The 6,632-nt window shown below is 46.4% G+C and overlaps 1 long non-coding RNA gene across 2 annotated transcripts; it reads right to left on the reverse strand.

Annotated features, from left to right (window-relative positions):
* Positions 1-965: 965 nt before the first annotated feature.
* LOC122364828 lies at positions 966-4,619 on the reverse strand. 2 transcript variants are annotated; one of them, XR_006253639.1, is made up of 2 exons: positions 3,424-4,619; positions 966-2,820 (listed from the first exon to the last, which is right to left on the reverse strand). It is a non-coding gene; the product is annotated as an uncharacterized LOC122364828 (long non-coding RNA). The 2 variants fall into 2 exon arrangements; XR_006253638.1 differs by having other exon boundaries at positions 3,399-4,619.
* Positions 4,620-6,632: the final 2,013 nt, after the last annotated feature.

The raw sequence follows: 6,632 nt of genomic DNA on the forward strand, positions 1-6,632 counted from the left end.
GATCGCCATCTCACTTGGGACTCGCACGTATCGCAACTGTCACAGAAGTGCTTCGGCATCCTTTTCGGTCTCTCCCACATCCGCCACTACCTACCATCCGGCACTCTCCCAATCCTTGTGTCTGCCCTCGTCCTTTCCCACGTCCGCTACTGCCTCTCCGTCTATGGCAACGGGTCTGCCAAGAACCTCGCCACCATCAACAAAATTGTAAATTTTGCGGCCCGCATCATCTCCGGCAAAAAGAAATTCGACCACATCTCCTCTGTCCGTGCCTCACTCGGCTGGCCGGACCCCTCCACTATGGTTCAAGCCCAAACCCTAAACATCCTACACAAAGCTAGACGAACAGGTCAGCCCGAGTCACTAGCTGCACTATTTGCCACTAATGCCGAGCGTCCAGACCGTAGCCGCAGCACCAGGCAGGACCACCTGCTTAGTCTTCCCCGCATACACGGCTCGGCTGCGGGGAAGCGGCAATTCGTGTACCGCGCTGCCGCAGGCTATAACGCCCTACCACGCGAGTTCTGGGACATGTCCACCTCGATGTTTACCAGCAAGGTCTTAGAACTCTTATCTTCGGTGACATGAGCTGACACGTCACTGTAACCGCTTTTAGCTTCTGCATCGTGTGTGTAGTGTGGTTTATGTGTGTTCACTTTTTATCCTCATCATTGCATTTCTTAGCGTGTGTTGACTCTGACTCGAGAATAGCCCTGTGATTCCGATCTCATGAAGGGATGAGTCTATGACGTAAATACCATAGATATAAAGACTAGATGGGGCACCCCCATGTCGGGAGCGACTCGCGAATACGTAGCAGCGGCCGCCATGTTGGTGAGGGCGAGGATCTGCGGCGCTGTGTAAACACTATGGGAGGAGGGGGGTGTTTGGGACAGATTTTGTGGTATTTTTCGACCGAAAAGTGTTAATCTTTTTTACCTATGGCATTCTTTGGAATGAGTAGATTGTGAAACAAGGGCAGAAACATGTGTATTTATAGTAATGTAATTACATCAGCCCTAGACATATAGCCCTGAAGACGCTGATAAAGGATATGCGGCACCGAAGGTAGATGCAATTGGCATGCTAATTTAAGATTAAATTCGTTTCCCATTATGGCTACCATACTTTATATCTATGTATGCAGTATGCAATGGACAATGATCGACAATAAGTGCAATTTTAGCCCTCACCCGTTCGTAGTTTGTCAGCGTCTTACGAGTAGGGGAAGCCAGGGTGAACGGAGTGAACTCCAGCCGTTCGCCCCTCGACGGAGCAAGAACGGAAAAAATAGGTATGCTGTCCGCGATGTGAGTAAACCAGTGATACCAAATTTCAGGGTACTAGGTCAACGGGTGAACTCAGAGGTCAGGTCAAACACTGGAAATCGAACCAGTAAAGTCACTGGAGTTTGAGATCTTTCGCTATAAAATCGACCAAAACGCGTGAACTGTCGGCGAAATGGGTTACATCATTCCCAATCAACCTCATCTCGAAATCTAGCGAACCGGGTCACATAAGGTCATACAAGGTCAGCGACCTTAGATGACCTCGGATGGCCTTGACACATGGCGGGTCATGTGAAGTGTATTTATGGGCGCCGATCACGAATCCCGTGTCAATCTTACTTTAAAAAATGATTTGCGGGCACAAATCCGCAAACATAATTAAGGATTACGAATAAAATGAGCAAGATGCTCCGAAAACTGCCCATATGAAGCGCAGCCTTGACCTCGAGGCAAATGCACGTTATCTAGACATCAACACTAAAAAAAACGCATGTAAAATGCATAAACATGCACTAGAAGGCAAGGAAATTCACCCGGATGCGGCAAATCGCAAAATCCGCTTATTTTAGCCGAACATGACCTGACCCGAGCTCCGATGACCCATTCCTCACTTTGAATCAATCCGCGCCCCCTACAGGCACCGACATCGCCCTTGCAGACAGCACCGACGATAGTCGCACAGGCACGTGGCGAGCTAGTGTAACTGTAGCCGCGCCTTCAGCCACGAACACCAGTTTGTGCCGGATCAGCCAGCCACGGAGCAGAGACGGCCGGCAACGAATCGGCAATTAACAGTGCTACATATCGACACGGTCACAAGAGGCGAGGCGTTAACCCAGCGCCCACTGCATTGGTCGCCAGTGGACCCACTCAGTCACTAAGCAATCATCGACAAAATACGTCTTTTATCGGCCAGACATTGATCTGTTCATTAATATGAAGTGTCCATCCAAATCCACGTTATCCGCCACACAGCAGCTATCGACGGTAGATACCCACTCCAGCGGCAGCTGGCCGCGACTCACTGACACCGGCTAGAGACAGATGACCGCTGAAATCACCAACACTTCGGCAGGGTATGAGCGGGTCTCAGTCAGATCCCAGGCATGTAACCCGTCCCCACCTTAGCTCATCTGGCAGAGATGATGAAGAGGTGGTAAAGCTGTGTCATGTCGTCCGGCTGGATGTCGCTCACCAGGGCCTCCTGACAGGTGCTACAGCTGACAGAGTCGAGCGCCTTCTTCACCACGAACCCTGCGATGTAGGTGACGATGTTGCCCACCAGACGACAGCCCAGGCTGGAAGTCGTGCTCCGTGATGATGTGGAGTGCCGTGGCACCGTTGTCTGAGGTGGTGGAGGCCGAGGTAGTAAGGCTGGCTCCCCGTCCGCTGGTCGTGTGACCGACTGCCAGGATGCTGGTCGGGTCGAGGGCTGCCACTTTCCCTGTGCTGCCGGGCCGGACGCCGCAGCGGTGGAGCAGGTGCCGGAATATCCCGCAGAACTGTGCGGCACTGGGGTTGTTCCAGCCACCTGGAAGGTTCGATTAGTATCAATAAAATATGGCTAATAGTGTTTAGTGTTAACATACGCCAGGCACAAGTGTTGTATTTGTTGTTAACACATTGTTGACACACACGCACACGCACACACACACGCACACACACACACACACACACACATGTTGGCAATGGTAAAGCAGTCTCCGGGCATTTGGTAATAATTTTTTGCACTTATTCTGGTTTTAGTGGCTGATGGACCTTTACCCACGCATGACTGGAGGGTGGGGCTCTACAGAGCCCCTCTCCTGTTTTCTGCAATAAAATATTTACATTTATATATTGAAAAAATTAAAATATATATTTGTTGCAACATTTATAAACCACTAGACGTGTCAATACGAAACTTGCAGTACCTTCGGCTGCATCAATCTGAAACATTTTCTAGAAATAAAAATTGTGTAGCTACCATAGGTCGGCCGTAAATGACGTCAGAGTGATCAGTGAAGTCATATTCTGCCAATTTTGATGCAAGAAATTGAACTACAGCAATCGCTCTCGGTGACAGATAACCTGTAACAATATAAAAAATCAAGAGTCTGTAGCTTTTACTTGCCAATGCAGGGTGATCTCTTACCTCTTGAGCCTCATCCCTGGTTTGTCAGCAATCAAATCCTGCACATCTATTTGGCATCTTGATTCTTGAGAGACTGAGAGGCAAATTTCAATTTCAAAAGATACTAGTCTTTAAAGCTGAAACATATTAACAGTTAGTCAGATCAAAACAAGGCCTGTAGCATACAAGTGTAGGATACTGGATTTGCACACAGTACACACTACAAAATACACATAGCAAACAGTGAGATTACAGTCATGGAAAAGCATCAGGTTTTTAAAATAATAGTTTACACAGACTTAAATACAATAATTTAAATGAGCTTCAAATAAAATGAGAAGTGGAGTGAAGTACCTAACAAATAAGGGTATCCATAAATCTGGTGCCACCGTCGGCACATATAAGGTTGGTAGGTTGTAGGTGGGTAGGTTGTAGGTATGGAGGTTGTATGTAGGTTGAGGTTTGTAGGTTGTAGGTTAGTTAGGTTAGAAGGTAAGGTTAGGTCAAGTAAGATTATGATTTTTATCTTCCTTGGACATCATATTTACTTGTTAGCACTTAGCATTGATGGTAACGCCAGATTTACTAATACCCTATTTACTGATACTGGTAACAGGTGAGCCAAAAGAGCATGAAGTGTAGTTTAAGCTTTACAATGTGAAAACTAATTAGGTAATGACAATCTGAGTTTAGGTGCTCCAACTAACGCACATTTTTACGTCACCCCTGTGCTGTTCATTATTGGGATCAAATGTGCGACACGGTTCACTGGTGCAGATATCACGACGTCTGGCATTTTCACTATCTATCAGCTCTGGTTGAGGGTGAGCGTGGTATGCCACTGCACTCTGAACCCAGAGCGGATAAGAGCCCCCGAGGCATCTGGCATAGTGCATGGATTTTTCGTTTGGCACTGAACTACTATTTAATACTAACTGATGACATTAAGTAAAGTACTTATTTAAAACCTATAATCATAAAACCTTCTTACTTCATAAATATTGTCCATTGAAGGCAACAGTAGAAAGTGAGCAGGCAAAGCAAGTGTAGGTAATGAGTCTGCTTTCCGCTGCCAATGTTCTGGTACCTATCTAGGTAAGCTTTCTTTGTGAAAAATCATATGACTGATGCTCTATCCATGCAAGAATAATTAAAGGATTGTGGTGTGCACAAAAAAAAACATGGGAACTGAATTAAATCTAAAACAGGCATGCCAAGCAAATCTACCTTTGGTGCCGCCTATTCTTCATCAGCGTCAACAGTGCAACATGTCTAAGGCTAACATAGCCAAATTACAATAGATAAGCATATTTCAGCACTTGTTCCACAATCTACACATTCCAAAGAATGCCGTGAGCAAAAAAGATTAGCACTTTTTGGTCGAAAAATACCACAAAATCAGTCTCAAATACCCCCCTCCTCCCGTAGTGTTTACACAGCGCCGCAGATTCCCGCCCTCACAAACATGGCGGCCAGTCGCACGCACTAAAACACTGCCAATGTCCCATCTAGTCTTTTATATCTATGGTAAATACAATACAATACAATACGATGCCCGAATATGTTCGAAATACGTTTGGAAAACCAGGTCAAGCATGCTTTCCAGTTTCCAATGCTACTTCGAGCTACGGTTTCCGCATATAGTCGGCACATGCTGCTCCATTCGTGCCATAGATTGGAATAACCCATATTCCAATGCAATGATTAGGTGATCCTGGATAATTCGCACGTGACTACTTCGGAATTATGCACAGTCGTATATGATTTAAGCCGGGTTCACACCGGTTTTCCGGTCCGGAAAAATTCCGTCTGCCGGGCCGGCACCAAAATGTTGAAATTGTCGCTAGATGTCAAAAAAGTCGCTAGAACCGGAAAACCGAAAAGTCGAGCCGGAAATGTCATAATCATCAACCATCAAGTACAATAAGTAGGTACCAAGCGATCTCGCGAATTATTTTGAAATCGAACATACTTGTGTGACGGTTTTACAAGTCCCTGATGCAGTTCCACCCAACCGAAAATCATCCATACTTCACTGGTAGGTATATTAGCAAGATTAATACAATTTAACATTTACAGCATGCGGGCTGGGTATCGACAAAAAGACACTAATAAAGTTCAATCGCGCTTTGGCTGTTGTTGGTTTAAAAAACACTTGCGAACAAAGAGGAATTGAGGGCTGGGCAGGGCGCATTAGAGACGGCGAGCTTGAATTACGCTTGCTGATGTAGATGGCTGGGTCTCAAAATCGGTCATCTGACTGTCACTGAACTCTACTGCCATAACCCGCGCCCCGCTGGGGGTCCTAAATTTCCACGCCTTGCTGGTGGGGGTGTTTAACATCCCCCTTTTAACTCGGCTCCTGGGCCACGTAGCGATACGGGGAAGGCGGCGTTCGAAAGAGTGTCAAAATTAATGACGAAATTAATTCGGTCACTTTTTTTGTCAAATCAGAGGTCAGATCACCAGAGGTAATGGAAAGCCGAATTTCACCGATTTTCAGGTCGAATGTCGACGATTTACAACAAGCCAGCGCATAACTTGGCATCAATTTTCTCCCATTGACTTATAATGGGGGGGGGTCACAAAATTGACCTTAGGTCACCGATATCAAAATTCCGAGATAGTTATTTATTTAAATTGTGTACATATGTTGCTCTTATCAATCGCTGAGAGTTTCAAAGAGGTCGGTCGCTCGATGTAGCATATGGAAGACGTTGAAACTTTGTATGAGGTGAGGTCACTTGAAGTGACCTGGTGACCTGACCTTAAGTGACCTTGGTCTACAATTTTTACATGTGCAGAAAAGATGCATGATAAGGTGTGCCAAAAACAGCCGCCGTTTTTTAGATGTTCACGAAAAACCACAGGGAGGGTTCAAATATCCCCACCCCCACCCCCAGCAGGGCGCGGGATAATATCCTTGGCATTCAGTACCATCGTATTTCCTGAATCTTCTACTTGCGATTGAATGGCAAAACTGCCTCCACCCTCCCGAGCTGCTATGTGCCTGTGTAGGAGGGCATCGAGGGCAGAGAAGTGTTGTCAGCGCGTTTTGTAGAAAGTAGATTTCAGAATCTGCTCGGCTGGCTCCACTTCGTAGACGACGGAAGTTAGCAATGCGTACATTGTGCGAGTAGTAAAGTAATCTTGCATTGTGCTACCTGTCCTGCGGCCGGCTCCAGCGCTTGCTAATCTCTTCTGCAGATACTGGCTCCGCTCCTTCTACA

Source organism: Amphibalanus amphitrite, unplaced genomic scaffold, assembly GCF_019059575.1.
Source record: "Amphibalanus amphitrite isolate SeventyFive unplaced genomic scaffold, NRLGWU_Aamphi_draft 000701F_arrow, whole genome shotgun sequence".
Lineage (NCBI taxonomy): Eukaryota > Metazoa > Arthropoda > Thecostraca > Balanomorpha > Balanidae > Amphibalanus > Amphibalanus amphitrite.